The sequence below is a fragment of the Anopheles darlingi genome, chromosome 3 (genome assembly GCF_943734745.1).
Source record: "Anopheles darlingi chromosome 3, idAnoDarlMG_H_01, whole genome shotgun sequence".
NCBI classification, from domain to species: Eukaryota; Metazoa; Arthropoda; class Insecta; order Diptera; family Culicidae; genus Anopheles; species Anopheles darlingi.
This window is the reverse complement of record NC_064875.1, coordinates 24,475,465-24,495,438: the sequence shown is the minus strand read 5'-3', so window position 1 is coordinate 24,495,438 and position 19,974 is coordinate 24,475,465. Positions and strand designations below refer to the sequence as shown.

General features: G+C 44.6%; 3 long non-coding RNA genes across 5 annotated transcripts in view; 1 reads left to right on the top strand and 2 right to left on the bottom strand.

Moving 5' to 3' along the window:
- Positions 1 to 546, bottom strand: part of LOC125956660 (uncharacterized) — a 21,109-nt gene extending 20,563 nt beyond the window's left edge. Inside the window, exons 1-2 of one of the 2 annotated variants that reach the window (XR_007469194.1) lie at positions 429 to 546; positions 24 to 368 (exon numbers count right to left, since the gene is read on the bottom strand). This is a non-coding gene — a long non-coding RNA (uncharacterized LOC125956660). The remainder of the gene's footprint in view (positions 1 to 23; positions 369 to 428) is intronic. The other variant, XR_007469195.1, reaches the window with a different exon arrangement.
- Positions 547 to 4,792: 4,246 nt separating this feature from the next.
- Positions 4,793 to 10,330, top strand: LOC125956661 (uncharacterized). 2 transcript variants are annotated; one of them, XR_007469198.1, is made up of 7 exons: positions 4,801 to 4,917; positions 4,981 to 5,324; positions 8,992 to 9,160; positions 9,229 to 9,311; positions 9,396 to 9,521; positions 9,995 to 10,132; positions 10,200 to 10,330. It is a non-coding gene; the product is annotated as an uncharacterized LOC125956661 (long non-coding RNA). The 2 variants fall into 2 exon arrangements; XR_007469199.1 differs by lacking the exon at positions 4,981 to 5,324 and having other exon boundaries at positions 4,793 to 4,917.
- Positions 10,331 to 15,113: 4,783 nt separating this feature from the next.
- On the bottom strand, positions 15,114 to 19,789 carry LOC125956662 (uncharacterized). Its single transcript, XR_007469200.1, has 4 exons — positions 19,639 to 19,789; positions 19,488 to 19,567; positions 19,278 to 19,403; positions 15,114 to 18,899 (listed from the first exon to the last, which is right to left on the bottom strand). It is a non-coding gene; the product is annotated as an uncharacterized LOC125956662 (long non-coding RNA).
- Between the last annotated feature and the right edge of the window lie 185 nt (positions 19,790 to 19,974).

Below are 19,974 nucleotides of genomic sequence, written 5' to 3'. Positions count from 1 at the left end.
GGGTGGACTAAACCTACACATACCTTCTATAACAACTCAGGTGCGTTTATCACACAGTTACTTCACGGAAAAACACTCGCAAACCCACGGACATTCTACTGGAACCACGGATTGTTGTTGCCTCCCCACACACCCTCTGGAAGAGAGTGGAATGTAAGTGATAGACGCCTCTCGTCGACGCAGAGGTCTTCGCTATATCTCCTCGCGAACGGCAAAATTATCACCGCGCGCGTCACCTCTTCCGAATAGGAAGAACCGTTTCTCCCCACTGCCCCCGAGACTCGTTGGCGTGGGGCCTCTTGATGCGTCGCATTGATCAAATTGTTCCAGGTCTAATCTTTCTGTTGGCTGATTTGCACTGGCCTGTTCTGAATCGCAAACCACCACGTTACGTAAACAAACATTTTATAAAAAAAAGTAACACTCACCACTAAAAAATGTTTTGTTCGTTCGCGATGTTGAGATTTATTCTTTCACTTTTAATAATTTTTCACCACAAATATCAGCCGTCGATTCAGGGCATCGGCATGGCGTGCTATCTGCCCGAGCGCTGGAACCGGAAAAGATCTTGTCAAGCACTTCCCTTCACAGAGAAGTCGGGGGTTTCCCAACCGATCCGGAGGGGCTGCTCGAATTGGGGCTGGTCGAATTGGGGATTGCCCGAGGGTCTGTTAACGGTCGCTGTTGTGAGCTCCACAAGCTCATTTCTTGCTCCAATTCACTGATGCTCATGCATTTTCCTCCTTTGCATACATATACCAATCTGAATCAATCTGCTTCGATCTGTAAGTCTAGGTTTTTTTTTTATAACATTACCGAAACAATACTAATCTACTCTGAGACACTAAGGTATCTACGTATATGTACAATCAATGCTTGCTTAACATTGCGTTGATGTAAACTTCATCAAAAGTACAGACAGTGTTGTCCGTGGAGAAAGACCACAATCGGGACATATTATAACAAAGTGACGTATTTTGTTGACCTAAACGATGAGGAAGCGGAAAATTCCTCGAATCACGGACCACTTTCTTGAAGGAACGATGTAACAATTAACTTCTAATCGTACAGATTGCTGAACATAATTAAACATGAGTTAAAAAACTATTCCGCTGAGAAAAAAACAAATCTTATCAACCAAACAAAATCAAGACTCAGCTACGCCAAAAAATATGTTAGTAGGTCTCTTAAAGCTGAGAAACAATATGTTTTAAATAGAGAGGTGGCTTCTAGTAGAACAACACCCCGATCGAATTTTAGAAAAAGAACTCCGAAGTTCTTTGACAGGGATGGGACTGTCTATGTTTACTTCGGGACGCTCTTTTCGGAGCTGTTTTCGCTGTTCCGTGGTATTACGACAGTTAAAATTCACGAAAAGTGCCACGAAAGTTAAAGTTTATATAAATATTCCCAAAGTTTCTTCCTTGTGTTTCAATATGGTATCGGTCCGTAGGTCTTGCCACCCGGCCTAGAACCAGAGCTAGCTAGCGTTCCTGGACCCTGCTCACTTGCTGTTAAACATAACTCGGTCGCTCGTTTGATCTTAAATAGAGAGATGAATCATTAAACATTCGAAAAGAGTGAAATCAGGTACTTTGCCTGATAAAACCATTAAACTTGCCCATGTTTTCTTTTCTTCTTCTTGAAACTCACGAGGTTTTGTTGATATTGAGCGACCGGAGCCCAACGTCAACGTCGTATGTATTATGGTAAACCATTTACGATGACGTTTATGTATCTCTTTGAGGCTTTTTACTACCTGAGGAGCAGTTTTACTACCTGCTGGCGTGGAGGGAAGGGATTTTACGACTTTTGCGGCCTATCCCATCCCCGTCGCAGGTAGCGGAGGGTTCGATTTGAAACCATTGCTGTTTATTTTACCTTGTGTGCATGGCAGAGGGAGTGGCTCTGTGGCTTCACACGGACGGAGATGCCATGGCTTTACACAGTGACACCATTTTAATCTTCTATCAACAAAATCATATGAATATAAGACACCAAGAATGATTGCAGATCATTCACGATGACCTATGGGTTCATACCAAAGAAAGAAAGCTTTCAAATGCCAGTGTTCTTCAAATGCCTGCTGCTGGACAAGACAAGTAGCGAGATCAATTTTCAATCAAGAGTCAATCGTTCGACTACTCTTTTAGTTCAGTTGTCCTTCTAGGACACACGATCGAAAGAGTTTGCCGCTTTCGTCGTTCTCGCTTTGATGACAATCGGCTGGTTGGTCATCATTGCACTTATTCTTCAAAGGTTTCGTCCGTGGCAAGGCTATAGACAATCAGTGTACTGTTTACCAGAAAAAGGGGAACGTTCGATTTTACGCCCTCGACAACAAATTGGCCAACGTACGAAAACATCGATGAGCTGGCGTCGAGTTTAAAGCGTTGATCATTGATAGAAAAGCTGTATGAATGAATACAATTACTCACCTTACCAACATTCAGTGATGGCATAAGAAAAAGAGCTTAAATTAGAATGCGAGGACAGAACGTGCGAACGTTGGTGACATGACATGGTGAAATGAATGCACGGGTAAGCGACAAGCCTGACTGTTTCCAGGTTCGTCGCGCTTTTTGCAGTACTACAGCAAACGAAGCAGATAGACGAAGTAACCTGAGCAATAATGTTGCTTTTCTAACTACCTGTTCGGTCCGAAATCTTATCGCTAGAACCTCTATCCAATGGATGCGGGAAAAGCTTATGCTATTTGGCAGTTTTCACATGTCGTCCTGCGCTTGAAGACGTTCCCCATTGTGTACCGCTTTTCAGCGCTTTTTCTATGATCAGCTCCTCTCCTTTGCTTGCGGCGGGGACGAGGAAGGGGCGAACGCGACGCTCACTATGGAACCACTCGTATGCAGCGGGGGAAATTTCCTTAAGTGTGGAAGCAACCCGAGAAGGAGGAGGTTTCATGCTCGAGCTCCATTTGAATTAGCTTAAAGTACATGAGGCGAAGAATTTGAAGCATATTAGCAGAGATTGAAGAAAGGGAAGATACTATTGCTCCTGTTACCTTCAATTGATAGATCAGAAGCTGCGCGATTGCCAACGGAATCTATTATGCCTGTATTCCACCACAGCAGAAGCGATTCCTTATCATTATACCGTACCGACGATTGGGAAATGACGCAAGACAGTGCTCCGATGCGCTGGACACCATCCTCCCCTTGTTGTAACCAACAGCTTCCGAAACAAATGCCGGTTACGTAATGGGTTGTACCTTTGGAAGCAATCCTGTTCGCTTGAGCTCCTTAGCTCCTCCTTATGTTGCTGAGCTCGGTCGGTTGCTCAGGTTACTCGCTAATCGCCGCACCACCGTCCGACTTCAGTGTATTCCACTGGATCGTAACGGAGTTCGTGTCTCAATTCCTGATGTTTGGATTCGGCCGTTGGTCGGAAGCGAACAGTTCCGGATCACCGATCTCGTTGACGGCCTTCAAGCGGAACGAGTAACGATATTTGTGGATCAACCAACGGGCTCCTTGTTCTTGTTGTTGCTTGAACGCTGGTGCCTTCTTTCGCCTTCGCGGCAGGGGCTGCTTCGGTCGAACTGACGGCAACATCACTATCATCAACAGATGTTGCTTCACCATCAGCATATCCGTCCTCTTCATCAACAGCCCTCTTCTTGCCTATCAACAATGGTGAGATGGATTGGGCTTAGAACCGGCTTCGACCTCCTTCATGGCCTCAGCCTTCGCGCAAGTTTTTCACATTATCGCTCACCTTCTCTTCCTTGTCTCATGCTTGTCCTGACTGCGTCATTTACGATAGCACACGCAGCTCCTGGATCACTGTCCCACGAGCATTGTCGCATCAAATCCGATAAACGCATACTTCTCCCCGCCTTAGGGGTCACCGAGCGCAGAAAGGTCGGCAGATGCAGGTTACAGTACTTGGTCAGCGTTTCTCGGCGCCCCCATGCCCATCGTACACGGCAAAGAACGACAAGTTCTCGTCAAAGTCCAGCATGCAATTGTGGGTATCCTGTGGGGAAGGGAGAATCCACGTTAGTTTCGCCGTGGATTGGTACGATCCGGTGCCGCTTTCCTTTCCTCCTTAACTCATACGCCATCCCTGTGTGGAGCTGGATCGCCCGACTCCTCGACGATACTGCAGAAAAACAAAAAATAAACACGTGTTTTATGTGAACTACACTTACCTCAGCTCACTATGGTTGTCTTGATTTTGTTTGGTTGATAAGATTTGTTTTTTTTCTCAGCGGAATAGTTTTTTAACTCATGTTTAATTATGTTCAGCAATCTGTACGATTAGAAGTTAATTGTTACATCGTTCCTTCAAGAAAGTGGTCCGTGATTCGAGGAATTTTCCGCTTCCTCATCGTTTAGGTCAACAAAATACGTCACTTTGTTATAATATGTCCCGATTGTGGTCTTTCTCCACGGACAACACTGTCTGTACTTTTGATGAAGTTTACATCAACGCAATGTTAAGCAAGCATTGATTGTACATATGCCTAGATACCTTAGTGTCTCAGAGTAGATTAGTATTGTTTCGGTAATTATACTTTAAAAAACCTAGACTTACAGATCGAAGCAGATTGATTCAGATTGGTATATGTATGCAAAGGAGGAAAATGCATGAGCATCAGTGAATTGGAGCAAGAAATGAGCTTGTGGAGCTCACAACAGCGACCGTTAACAGACCCCTCGGGCAATCCCCAATTCGACCAGCCCCAATTCGAGCAGCCCCTCCGGATCGGTTGGGAAACCCCCCGACTTCTCTGTGAAGGGAACTGCTTGACAAGTTATTTTCCGGTTCCAACGCTCGGGCTGATAGCACGCCATGCCGATGCCCTGAATCGACGGCTGCTATTTGTGATCAAAAATTATTAAAAGTGAAAACAACGAATCTCAACATCGCGAACGAACAAAACATTCTTAAGTGGTGAGTGTTACTTTTTTATATAAAATGTTTATTTACATAACGTGGTGGTGTTGCGATTCAAAGCAGGCCATTGCAAATCAGCCAACAGAAAGATTAGACCCTGGAACAATTTGATCAATGCGACGCATCAAGAGGCCCCACGCCAACGAGTCTCGGGGGCAGTGGGGAGAAACGGTTCTTCCTATTCGGAAGAGGTGACGCGCGCGGTGATAATTTTGCCGTTCGCGAGGAGATATAGCGAAGACCTCTGCGTCGACGAGAGGCGTCTATCACTTACATTCCACTCTCTTCCAGAGGGTGTGTGGGGAGGCAACAACAATCCGTGGTTCCAGTAGAATGTCCGTGGGTTTGCGAGTGTTTTTCCGTGAAGTAACTGTGTGATAAACGCACCTGAGTTGTTATAGAAGGTATGTGTAGGTTTAGTCCACCCCTGGAGCGTGTATCGAAGATGCCAGAAAGAAGGCAAGAGATAATAAAAAATCATCTATATATATAAAAATGAATGTGTCTGTCCGGATGTCCCTTATAGACTCCGAAACTACTGGACCGATTGACTCCAAATTTGGTCGAGGAGAGGGGGGGGGGGGGCCTCCATACAACCCCAATCCTTAAAATCCGTCTTAGGGAAATATGGGTATCGTTTCCTAGGTTTTGATGCTCTCTAAATCGATTGGATTCACTTAAAACCCTTTTCCTGGCTTCTTTCACTTATCCACCATCACCACCCTCCATTCCATTCCGTACATCTTGCAGAGCAGAGTGAGGGGTGGGAAGGTTAGATAGTTGCGTTTAATTCATGAATAATAATTTAATAAATCAAACCAATAGAAGAACGAGAGAGAGAGAGAGAGAGAGAGAGAGAGAGAGAGAGAGAGAGAGAGAGAGAGAGAGAGAGAGAGAGAGAGAGAGGGAGAGAGAGAGAGGGAGAGAGAGAGAGAGAGAGATGAGAGAGAGAGAGAGAGAGAGAGGGAGAGAGAGAGAGGGAGAGAGAGGGAGAGAGAGAGAGAGAGAGAAAAAAAGCAAGAGAGAGAAAGCGAGAGAGAGAGAAAAAGAGAGAGAGAGAGAGAGAGAGAGAGAGAGAGAGAGAGGAGAGAGAGAGAGAGAGAGAGAGAGAGAGAGTGCGCCTGCGGTGGAATGATAACATTGGGATCGGCAACGCTGCAGAAATCGTTTATTGGTGTGTCTACTGTTGGTTTAAATTTTCTTAATAATTTCTTAAGTTCATTGTGCTGCTGTATTGTAATTGAACAAAAACAGTTCACAACAATTTGAAGTTACCTGCCGGCTAATGCACTTAGTTGAATGAAACCTTTATTACACATCGCTTATTTACATATTTGCTCTTAATACATTGTATGATTAACAATTATATTTCGATATTTGAAGATAATATTAGTGAAATTATCGCCCAATTTTGAGGAAAAAAGGGGTTCGTTTCATCGCTTACGTACGACTACACAAGTCGTCTACGACTACACAAGCTATGTGTGTGCGTGTTGTCTGGCGTCGTGCATTCGTCTCTTATCTCTCTCTCTTTCTTTCTTTGCATAAGTAGCATCTTCCATCTCAGGCTCCCTGCAATAGGTGTAATCCATCAACCTCTCTCTTCTTTTTCCACTTTTTTCTCTCGTTTTTCTCCTTCTCGACCGGACCCATTCGTTATATCGCTAATGGCAGACGGAACTCGATAGCTATGAGTCATCTTCTTCTTTACACAGGTATGCTTGTTTGTCCCCTCCACGTCACCAGAAGTAGAGAATTAGGGGAATCAGGATGGCAAACAAAATATAGAAATGGTTGGCGTTGTGAACATTAATTTTTGAAATGTTTTATTTCCTTGCTTAAGGGGGGGCTTCGGTATTTTATTTTAATTCTTCGCATTTACATTTTACAATTTTTTATGATTGCTTATCAGTTCAAGATTATTGTGTAAAACTTTTAGATCAATCGAGGCAAAACTGACAAAGATATTGATTTTTGAAAAACAGAGTTTCATACAAGGCTCAACGCATCTCGCGACTTTGAATCGCGATTCCCAAAACCTGCGTTTTCAAAGTCGGTGCCCATCGTAGCATAAAAACTACTGGACCGATCGATTTGAAATTTTGAACATATAGGGCCCTATTCCAAGCGTCTGTCTGTCTTGTGAGACAACCGTCAGTCTGGTATCGGTATTCCAAGCGTCTCATGAGACACCGATTCCAGTCTATGTTGACAGACTCGCTGTCTGTTACCAAAAGGTACCAGACAGCGAGTCTGTCATATGAGACTGCGATTTGAAGTGACTGTTACGTTTTTGTTTTTCACGTTGGCGGATCGATGACCTATTCTCAGAAATTGGTTAATTAAGCCGCGGGAAACGCGGGCACGGGCATAATTAGCGTTTGAAATTTATTTTTGTGAAAAATAAAAACACGTTAACGGTAAGGAAACTCAAGCTGCGCGCGATTGTTTACATACAAAGTTGGGATTTTGACGGCTTTGGACAGCTAAATGAACACTTGTTCATTCAAGTATTCATGCGACTCTCGCAATACCGATTTTAGACAACCAAGACTCCGCGGTTTTTGCCAGACAAGACTGGTCGAGTCTTGTCTTGGAAACGAGACAAGACACTCGCAATAGGGGCCATAATCTAACAAAAGAATAGTCGTTTGAATATTTCTGATGACCCAGCAGGTGGCTACGAGGGGCACCGCAAAAAGTACATTTTTGCAAACTTGCCTTTCTAGATAGAATGCCATTAACGTAGTTTTGAATAAATCTTCCCTAAAATAGAACAAAATATTCTTGAAAAGGTTTAGTTTAATATGACATTATTTTGAAAAACTAAAGTTGACTGGTTTCTTCACTAAAAAACGATAAAAACAAGCCCTTTTTTGACCCGAAATAACCAAAGCACCCCCTTAACACGCCCTTCCATGCCCTTCCATGCCATTCGATGCCCTTCTTGCGCTCTCCATGTTTTCCCGTGTTTTATTTGTTTTCTAAAAATCAAGATCAGAATGTATAGGAAGCCACATTGCAACAGAACCACTAAAAGTGGACACATCATCAGACATAGAGACAGTCGGACAGTAAAACATCGCGCTGAACGCGATTTCATTCTGGCGCATGCAGCGAGTCCAGCGAGTGGCTGCCTGTCCCATTTTGCATCGGCAACCGTTACGCGGTCAGCGGCTTAACGTAGCGATCATGTGCTACTATGTCCTGGAACGCAAGCGTAGATGACTTATTAGGATGACACAGTTTATTGCACTTGCTAGAACATATTCAATCATTCAAGAGATTGAAAATCACGACAGCAGCGTCCATAGAGTCGAGCCTAGCTTCGTTTCGAGGTGGGAAATAGTGCAAGATTTGTTTAACTTGAGGTATTTTTTCCAACCTCATTCCAACATCCAAATTCCAATTCCAACATCGTCTGATAGACACGAAATGCACAATATGAGGTTGGAAAAAATACCTCAAGTCAAGTTTAAAGTTGAGTTTAAATGAAATTTACATAGTTTTTTTTAATCCATTTTCGGGCAGCAAATTGGTGCTTTTCTTTTGTTCCCCCATGCGTTTCTCTCTCGTGCGCTTCGCTCTGGCGCATATGGTAGTTCTAAGGGGTTAGGTTCATAAGGCAAATGAATTCGTTTCACCTTCTTTCAGCTATTTGGCTTCTTGTGATGCTTTCCCACTCGTAGTTATCGGCTCCTAATATATGCACAGTGTAGATGCTACTGATAATCATCGTTAATTTCATCACACTTTTCGTGTCGAAGCATTTAAAGCAGACTAATATGGCCAGCAGAAAAGACAGAAACCAGCCAAATGTACATGATTTATGAACATGAGATCGACCTAGTGCAATGTGTGGAACATACGAGCATATAAGCAAAACAAACTTCCAAGCACGTATTAGTTGCATTAAAGACTCTAGTTTCTAGTCTAGTTCTAGTCTTCTAGTTTCAATAATTCCAAGTTGAATTCCTGATTACCTGAAAGATCTTTAACTACACAAACAATACGAATAGTTAAATATGACTCTCATATCTCTAATTTTTCTTTTTTCTTTTTAACTTACAGAACCCCTAACAACTGTATTGCAGTATGATGGACAGAATTCTACGTAAACGACCAAGATGACAAGATTTTCATCGATCACCCTAGATCGGATCGGAAGATCCTTCCGTTCATTTATTTTTGGTCGACTGAACAGGACATTGCTCGCCAGTTGAAGCAGAAAATGGGTTTCGTAAGTGAAATGTGTCGGAGAGAAAGTTACATGAGTGTTTAACAAGCATGTGTTTGCCTTATTTTCAGCCAAGGGTGGGAAGCCGAAAAAAGCATCATTTTGATGCCACTGGACGCGAATCCAGACAGGCGAGAAGCAGTAAAAGGTTTGGGTACGTATAGAGCAGTTGTGACAAGTGTGTTATAAAATGAAATAAAGCTTACACATTTTAATATGAATTTTCTCAAATTTGCAGCCCTTATTTTGATTGAAAGCACACGCAAACGGCGCTGTAAGGTGATCTTCAAGGGTCAAATTGTACTCTTTACCAAGCAATGAGTATTCCGTCCATTTGATAGTTCCTAGCGTATGGCCAGCAGAGGTAACTATCTCATTGATCGTCTTTCGTAAAGCAGTGTTTTAGGTGAATTCGAGCCAAACATTGAATTATTTTGGAACAGTTTTTGAGACGAAACCGTTCAGCTTAGCTACTTTTTGTCTAATTGCGAAACTACAACTCAATTCAATCAATTCAAAAACAATTGATCGTAATTTGGGGAAAGCATTTATAAAAATACAGCCATGGCAATAATTTCGGGAAGACGTACCTTTTAAAAATGCGCTATTTACGGTGTCCATCGTAGCTCCGTGTTGAAAAGATATTTAAAAATCGATCTGGGATAAAAGAAATCGATACTCTTCGGTTCGATCAGCAGTTTTTCGAAATTTTGTTAGAATTCCCGATGGGGTGAAGGGTGAAATGTGCATCGTTTTGTCATATTGTTAATCGTTATTCCACTTTGCGAACGCTTTATGGTACTTTATTCTAATCGGCCGTTTCTGACCAATTGGTAGGCACAAACAGTAACCTTCTTAGCCACCACCTCTGCCAGAGACGCAACGACAAGGATCACTGACCCGAGCACGATGAAGAACTGCCGATTGGTGAGCTGCTGAAGCTGAACGAAGAAGCGAAACGGAAGGTAAAAGTAGGTAAGTGAAAGCGAACATTATGTTTCTTGATAAAGTTGTTAAAATCATACCTTTTCTACATAAACAGATTGCCAGATTTTATGCAACCCATCACCAAAGGACGCAGTAACAGCAGCAGCGGCTGCTCGAACCAGCGTAGCACGCACTAAAGGAAATTAAAAGAGAAATAACTTCCATCGTCCATGGTTTACCTTGAGGCATAGAAACGAACTCGCATCATTCATTCAAGCGAACTAAGAGCTGCGATAGAAGATAGAAAGAAAGGGCCCACCGCAAGGTTCTGTTGAGATGGTTCTAGCAAAGGACACAGCAAGGTATGATGATTGTAGGCGTACTGCTTACCTTCTTACCAATCAGGCTGCAATCGACGAGTGGTCTTGGCCTGCCACAAAAGCAGTTCGAAGACGCCACGTAACCAGATCTTCTGTATGACTGATTCCATGCTACATCTGAGTTCGGTGCAGTTCAAAATCGTGTGTTTTGTGAACCTACATCGAGAGTAAGTTTTGTTGTGTTAATTAAGTATGTTTTGCGATTAAAGTAATGTTTTCCTTGCAGCTCATTCTCTTCATCGAGCGGTACGATGTTAAGGACGGGCGCGTTGTTGTTCTCAAATTTAAATCGTCCAGTCGGAAGTTGTTCTTCTGGATGCAAGAACCGAAAGCAGATAGCGACGAAGCGGTGGTGTTGGCGAGTCAATGAAGCAACTACCAATCCTCCATCGGTTAGCCGCACCAATGTCTTTACGCCGTTGAATCGTAACACTACCAACGCATTTGGAAGTAATGCTGACAGTGTAATGCCACTTCCCCTTCCTGCTACCTGCTTCCACCTGTTTTCAACGCATTGTTAGTGCCACGTGCCCCGAAAAAGAACATAGGCTTCACGAAATGTTCCGCCCAGGGAACCTCCAACAGGGCCTCCTCGGGACTGGGCAACAATCGAACCGATGCGGCATCGGACGGTGGTTCGAGAATATTGCTGTCAGATCTACAGAACTATCTTTCCGGAATGAATGCAGCTGAAATAGACGGTAGTGGTCAATGTTGCACAATGTTGATCTAGCCACTGCTTTAAACTCGGAAACAATCGCCACGATCTTGGCAGACCAGTAGTAAGTGGATGCTCTAGTGCAACACCTTCCACAACTCTAAGGTGATGAAAATAAGAAGGAACAATTCAAAGAAACGATTTCGTCGCCGCAATTTTAGCAGGCCCTATTAATGTTTTTCTCCGCGATGGAAACTTCCCTTTCTCACGATATTCTTCGATATCCACCCAATTGATTGGTCAAAATTGCGATGAAACGAACCTTTGGAAACTCTCAATTCCATTTTCATAAAACGCAATGATGATTTCGGCTCAATTTTTGAGAAAATCGCGCGTTTATTCGATGCTCCCTGGCGTAATCACAAAACTTGTTTTAGCCGGCATGAACGTCGTCGTTGATGACTTCACGACCGTTTCAAAAAAGCCTATACCACTCTTAAACTCTGCCCCGTGATAGGCAATCATCACTATAAATTTGTTGTATCGATTTAAACGTTTCCGTAAACGAGTTGAAAACAAAACTTGATATTGTTTGATACTCAGTTTTGTACCGATCACAAAAACATGCTTTACTTTAGACGCAATCACTTTGCTTCCCATGGACCAAATCTCATGAAATTTTGGCAGAAAATTAAGAAAGGATTCGCCTTTCAAATACATATACAAACATCAATGTAGTACCTCCAGAGATGTCCCTGTTGTAAAAATCCTGTTTACTTTGCGACCGACCGTGTAGACCGTCACTGACATGTCAAAAAAGTTATGTTCTTTGTTGTTGTATTTTTTTTAACATAATTGCAAAACAATAAGGAATAATAAAATCATGCTGGATGCTATTATACACGTGAATCGTGCGGTTGGCTCCAGCTCTTTAAACCTCGTCTACCGCTGTTTATTTCGAATCTTTCGTAAGGTTATGTCCGATGCCATGATGCGTCAGTATCCGTAGTTCGAATGGTTTCACAGCAGTAACGGCTCGGCTTCCATCCGTATTCACCTCCGCTAAACTATCAATGAAGTCTACGTCGCTAGCCTGCAAGTACAATACTGATCACAATTTTGATAGAAACGTTTAAGCATCATTTCGTGTATGAATGGATCCTGATCGGCCGCCTCCAGAAACGACGTTTTTCACGCCTTTATTGCAGCAAATGCAACCGCATGAAGTCGTGCCACTCCTCTGTCCATTGCAGTGTTGCACTATATGCATAAACTCCAATAAATCCACACAGCAGTTTCACAAAATTTACTATAATGTAAACAACAAGAAGGTTCCAAGGCCTACACACACAGATCGCAAGGTTATGTTATGTCTACGACCCGGCTACACTAATGTGCAGGATTTTGTGTCTGGCGATCAGCATAAAGCATGTTAAAAAAAAATCAGTATGCGTATGTGCTTAATGTTATGTTGTTTTCGTTTCGCTGTATCCAAAGTGTTTTTGATAGACAGGTGGCTTCTAGTAAAAGTTCTAGTTCGGGCTCTTTTCGGAGCTGTTTTCGCGTTTAGCTGTGGTATTATGAATGTTAAAATTCACGAAAAGTGGCCCTGTCACAAAGAAACGAAAGTTTAAAACACCTTGACTGTATCCAAACTGAGATCATCGAGGGTCGAGCGATCCAGCTCCATACAGGGATGGCGTATGAGTTAAGGAGGAAAGGAAAGCGGCACCGGATCGTACCAATCCACGGCGAAACTAACGTGGATTCTCCCTTCCCCACAGGATACTCACAATTGCATGCTGGACTTTGACGAGAACTTGTCGTTCTTTGCCGTGTACGATGGGCATGGGGGCGCCGAGAAACGCTGACCAAGTACTGTAACCTGCATCTGCCGACCTTTCTGCGCTCGGTGACCCCTAAGGCGGGGAGAAGTATGCGTTTATCGGATTTGATGCGACAATGCTCGTGGGACAGTGATCCAGGAGCTGCGTGTGCTATCGTAAATGACGCAGTCAGGACAAGCATGAGACAAGGAAGAGAAGGTGAGCGATAATGTGAAAAACTTGCGCGAAGGCTGAGGCCATGAAGGAGGTCGAAGCCGGTTCTAAGCCCAATCCATCTCACCATTGTTGATAGGCAAGAAGAGGGCTGTTGATGAAGAGGACGGATATGCTGATGGTGAAGCAACATCTGTTGATGATAGCGATGTTGCCGTCAGTTCGACCGAAGCAGCCCCTGCCGCGAAGGCGAAAGAAGGCACCAGCGTTCAAGCAACAACAAGAACAAGGAGCCCGTTGGTTGATCCACAACAATCGTTACTCGTTCCGCTTGAAGGCCGTCAACGAGATCGGTGATCCGGAACTGTTCGCTTCCGACCAACGGCCGAATCCAAACATCAGGAATTGAGACACAAACTCCGTTACGATCCAGTGGAATACACTGAAGTCGGACGGTGGTGCGGCGATTAGCGAGTAACCTGAGCAACCGACCGAGCTCAGCAACATAAGGAGGAGCTAAGGAGCTCAAGCGAACAGGATTGCTTCCAAAGGTACAACCCATTACGGAACCGGCATTTGTTTCGGAAGCTGTTGGTTACAACAAGGGGCGGATGGTGTCCAGCGCATCGGAGCACTGTCTTGTGTCATTTCCCAATCGTCGGTACGGTATAATGATAAGGAATCGCTTCTGTTGTGGTGGAATACAGGCATAATAGATTCCGTTGGCAATCGCTCAGCTTCTGATCAATCAATTTGAAGGTAACAGGAGCAATAGTATCTTCCCTTTCTTCAATCTCTGCTAATATGCTTCAAATTCTTCGCTCATGTACTTTAAGCTAATTCAAATGGAGCTCTTGCATGAAACCTCCTCCTTCTCGGGGTTGCTTCCACACTTTCCCCCGCTGCTTACGAGTGGTTCCATAGTGAGCGTCGCGTTTGCCCCTTCCTCGTCCCCGCCGCAAGCAGAGGAGAGGAGCTGATCATAGAAAAAGCGCTGAAAAGCGGTACACAATGGGGAACGTCGCCAAGCGCCTGGACGTCATGTGGAAAATGCCAAATGGCATAAGCTTTTCCCGCTTGGGCATCCACTGGAAAGAGTTTCTGACGATTAAGATTTCGGACCGAACAGGTAGTTAGAAAAGCAACATTATTGCTCAGGTTACTTCGTCTATCTGCTTCGTTTGCTGTAGTACTGCAAAAAGCGCGACGAACCTGGAAACAGTCAGGCTTGTCGCTTACCCGTGCATTCATTTCACCATGTCATGTCACCAACGTTCGCAACGTTCTGTCCTCGCATTCTAATTTAAGCTCTTTTTCTTATGCCATCACTGAATGTTGGTAAGGTGAGTAATTGTATTCATTCATACAGCTTTTCTATCAATGATCAACGCTTTAAACTCGACGCCAGCTCATCGATGTTTTCGTACGTTGGCCAATTTGTTGTCGAGGGCGTAAAATCGAACGTTCCCCTTTTTCTGGTAAACAGTACACTGATTGTCTATAGCCTTGCCCACGGACGAAACCTTTGAAGAATAAGTGCAATGATGACCAACCAGCCGATTGTCATCAAAGCGAGAACGACGAAAGCGGCCAAACTCTTTCGATCGTGTGTCCTAGAATGACAGCTGAGCTAAATGAGTAGTCGAACGATTGACGTTCGATTGAAAATTGATCTCGCTGCTGTCTTGTCCAGCAGCAGGCATTTGAAGAACACTGGCATTTGAAAGCTTTCTTTCTTTGGTATGAACCCATAGGTCATCGTGAATGATCTGCAATCATTCTTGGTGTCTTATATTCATATGATTTTGTTGATAGAAGATTAAAAATGGTGTAACTGTGTAAAGCCATGGCATCTCCGCTCGTGTGAACACAGAGCCACTCCCTCTGCACACAAGGTAAAAAAAAAAACAGCAAAGATTTCAAACCGAACCCTCCGCTACCTGCGACGGGGACGGGATAGGCCGCAAAAGTCGTAAAATGCCTTCGCTCCACGCCAGCAGGTAGTCAAACTGCTTCTTAACAGCCTCAAAGAGATACATAAACGCCATCGTAAATGGTTTACCATAATACATACGCATTGCCACGTCTCCTTCACTCAAGCAGAAAATGAAACCGGATAGGAAGGATGCATATCTTATGTACGAGGGTGAATCAAATATAAACGAGACTCTTCGTCTTACGGTATTACAAACATGAAGACAGAACGTTCCCGCTGTTGCTTCATTGACTCGCCAACACCACCGCTTCGTCGCTATCTGCTTTCGGTTCTTGCATCCAGAAGAACAACTTCCGACTGGACGATTTAAATTTGAGAACAACAACGCGACCGTCCTTAACATCGTACCGCTCGATGAAGAGAATGAGCTGCAAGGAAAACATTACTTTAATCGCAAAACATACTTAATTAACACAACAAAACTTACTCTCGATGTAGGTTCACAAAACACACGATTTTGAACTGCACCGAACTCAGATGTAGCATGGAATCAGTCATACAGAAGATCTGGTTACGTGGCGTCTTCGAACTGCTTTTGTGGCAGGCCAAGACCACTCGTCGATTGCAGCCTGATTGGTAAGAAGGTAAGCAGTACGCCTACAATCATCATACCTTGCTGTGTCCTTTGCTAGAACCATCTCAACAGAACCTTGCGGTGGGCCCTTTCTTTCTATCTTCTATCGCAGCTCTTAGTTCGCTTGAATGAATGATGCGAGTTCGTTTCTATGCCTCAAGGTAAACCATGGACGATGGAAGTTATTTCTCTTTTAATTTCCTTTAGTGCGTGCTACGCTGGTTCGAGCCGCCGCTGCTGCTGTTACTGGAAGAGGAATAACGATTAACAATATGACAAAACGATGCACATTTCACGCTTGTAGGACAACCCGAAGCACCTTTTCAACAATGCTTTGGAACGGCAAACTTAAAAATGCATTAATTTTCCCCTCGCATTATGTAAATGACTATGATGATATGTACGATAAACACACGCGCTTCGGCGTAAAGGTCCTGAACTCAGGTCCAAACCAAAAGAATTGTGGTGTGTTTCTATGTCTTTCTTGGCCCCGCTGCCCTTGTTTGTTTATGAAGTTTGACAATCGTTAACACCTAACCACACGTAATTAACAACACCCCCCCCCCCCCCCAACTCTCGTACTGTCAACACGACCTGTCAGCACCGGTCTTTTTATATTCATACCTCGTGTTGAGATAACCTCTGGTAAGCTACGGTAAGATTAAGATAACCTCTGGTACGGTAGCTTTTCGCACTCCTGCGCCTCGCGCACCTTTAGCATCTCTGGCCGCGCAACCGGCCTATCATACACTTGGCCATCCCTAGCCAATTCTGGCGTACCGCTTCTCCGGTATCGTCCTGTGCGGTCTTCGGCTTGCCCCCGCTCTCGAGGTTTGATGCTGCTCGTTTCGCGGGTCTCGTTCTCACTCTCCACTTTTCAGTTCTTTATGAAACGGAGTACGAAGCAAACTGTTCGTACCAAACCGGTTGCAGCTCGAAACGCATGTCAAATCTATTGTCAATGGTTCTATTACTCGATGGTGACCCCGAGAAGCATGCCTGCAGTTCCTTTGCTGGGCCGGTGTTGTCGGGAAGTTTCCTTTTAGCGCACGCTCTTGCCCCGGTCGGCGCTCTCCTTGTGTGTGTGTGTGTGTGTGTGTGTGTGTGTGTGGGGGGGGGGGGGGGCGGTGTCTAGACAATTCCCCTAGAGATTCGAGCATTTTCGTATGGGAATTGCATCCCTGGAGCTTTCTCATTGCCGTCTAGATGAAGCGTCATTGTTTGTTTCTCATGTTTTGCACAATCAGCACAATCTATGGGATCTGCGCTTGAAAATCGCAATGAAAACGCAGCGTTTGGACGCTCCACAGATTGCCCCGGCCCCGACAACGACCGAAGAAAACGGCGTCTACACGACGACGAATGTTGGAGAACTTATTCTCAATTAAACGTCATCCCATACAAATCCGCCGAGAAGTGATGGCGATAATTGAAATCCACGTGTTGCGATCGAATATACAGCGAGCAAGCGACAACGAGCTTCTCGCACCTTTTGGAGCTGTCAAATCATATGTGAACAGTGATCTTGTGTTGTGTTCTGAAGGAGCAAGAAAGTATTTGCGATAACTTTGTGTGTCGTGTGGACGCTGTTTAAACCCTTAAACAGCCGGCCGGTTAAAAGACCCGGTTGGTTTCTGTCACTAGGGTGACTTTAGAAAAGGATCATAATCATACTTCCGGTGCCAACGTGTACGTGGTACGGTCCGCTTCCCTTAGCTCTAATCAATTTCGCTAGCTACGATCTTTCTGGTGGTGAGTACGTTCAAATTGTTTTGCTAGTCCTGTGCTTGGTTAACTAGTATATCTAAGACCGCGAGCGACGCGCCGGTTGCATCATCGGCTGAGTTCGCTTTGGTGGGAACCCTGTTCCGCTCCTCTCGCTGCGTCATCTCCAGAATTTTAGGCCGACCCGGCAGCCGACGTATTGGCAGGGTGTCGTAGTTTAAAGTGTTGTGTGAGTTACAGATACCTCATTCAGTTTCGGTTTTCTTTGCACCTACCTCTGTTTTAGGCATATGTAACAGCGTAGGATGTCTTCCGGAGCAGCCTTCTTTCGCGCAAGTCGCCCGGTTGCGCTGTCCCTGCATTGGCTCGAGACAGTTAGGCCGCGGTGATTTCTTCACCTGCTCCCTCTTCGCCTGCGTCACGCTTGTTTCCGGATCCGTTTCGGCATTCGGCAAGTCCAGGGCATCCTGCTTTTACACAACGGGCACTTCGGTTCGGTTGCTTTCTTCGTATGGGCGTTGGCAAACGCCCTGTTCTCTCGCCGTGGGCTTGTGTTGTGGGCCGCGCCGACTGGACTGCACTGCCACGTTGCCGGCAGCCCCTCTTTCCTCTGCGCGGGGTAGCTTATAGGTTACTGCGTGTACGGTGTGTTAGCGAAAGAAGAAGTCCATGCACTGAAGCCTGCCAGACTCACTCCTGTCAGACAACGTAGCTCGTCACTCGGCCCAGCTGATGGTCAGTGCCGGTGTCAGCTTCTGCATCAACTGGTGGAGTAGAGTGATGTTATGCATGGCGGTGGGACATAGATTTTGGACCTGAACAGGAAAGTCCATCAATCCGTCTTCGGGATGGGAACCGACAGATGGCCCGTACCTTGTTTGAAGCGTCTCAACGACCTGTTCAATGCTCTCCGTGTGCATAAGAAGTGCTCGTACGGTGTCCAGTGCCTTGCTCCTTAGCAACGGCTTTGTGAGCTGGAGAGTTGGAATTCATCGCAGTATTGCACCCAGCTGGAGAGCTGACGGGCTGTGGGATGGTCCACCACCTTGGAGCTCATTGGCCCCGCCATTGGTTTGGGGTGGCCGCTTATGATGGGCAGAGGTCCTTGAGCCTCTGACCTAGTGAGTGAACATCACATCTTCCTTTTTGTTTATAGTGTGGACAACCAGTAAGACCTCTCTCGAAGGCTTCCGTCCTCTTTCCGCAACTGACTTCTCGCTCCTTCGGGATCGGCCCGATCTTTGCTGCCATCTCTTGGCTGCCGTGGTCGACGTGGGTTCGTCGACCTGGTTCAGCCTCGACACGCCCTCCATCACCCCTTCTTCAAGCTGGACGCCGCCCTCCTTGCGGCGAGAACTCGTCTCCCTGTCGACCCTGTCCGCGACGACCCTGGCTTACCAATGAGCATCCGTTGCACGGCTTGTCCAATCCAAATCATCGGCTGGATTTTTTATTGCGTAAGCTGAAGCATTGTAGTCCGCCCTTTAAAAAATAGAACAATGGTGAATTGAACAAAATCTCGAAAAACTCCCAATCGAACCAAAGAGTATCGATTTTTATATCCCAGAATGATTTTTAAATTTCTTTTCAACACGGAGCTACGATGGACACCGTAAATAGCGCATTTTTAAAAGGTACCTCTTCCCGAAATTATTGCCATGACTGTATTTTTACAAATGCTTTCCCCAAATTAAGATCAATTGTTTTTTTATTGATTGAATTGAGTTGTAGTTTCCTAATTAGACAAAAAGTAGTTAAGCTGAACGGTTTCGTCTTAAAAACTGTTCCAAAATAATTCAATGTTTGGCTCGAATTCACCTAAAACTCTGCTTTACGAAAGATGATCAATGAGATGGTTACCTCTGCTGGCCATACGCTAGGAACTATCAAATGGACGGAATACTCATTGCTTGGTAAAGAGTACAATTTGACCCTTGAAGATCACCTTACAGCGCCGTTTGCGTGTGCTTTCAATCAAAATAAGGGCTGCAAATTTGAGAAAATTCATATTAAAATGTGTAAGCTTTATTTCATTTTATAACACACTTGTCACAACTGCTCTATACGTACCCAAACCTTTTACTGCTTCTCGCCTGTCTGGATTCGCGTCCAGTGGCATCAAAATGATGCTTTTTTCGGCTTCCCCTCGTCTGCTGAAAATAAGGCAAACACATGTTTGTTAAACGCTCATGTAACTTTCTCTCCGACACATTTCACTTACGAAACCCATTTTCTGCTTCAACTGGGGAGCAATGTCCTGATCAGTCGACCAAAAGTAAATGAACGGAAGGATCTTCCGATCCGATCTAGGGTGATCGATGAAAATCTTGCCATCTTGGTCGTTTACGTAGAATTCTGTCCATCATACTGCAATACAGTTGTTAGGGGTTCTGTAAGTTGAAAAGAAAAAAGGTTTAAATTAGAGATATGAGAGTCATATTTAACTATTCGTATTGTTTGTGTAGTTAAAGATCTTTCAGGTAATCAGGAATTCAACTTTGAATTATTGAAACTAAAAGACTAGAACTAGACTAGAAACTTGAGGCTTGAGGCTAGG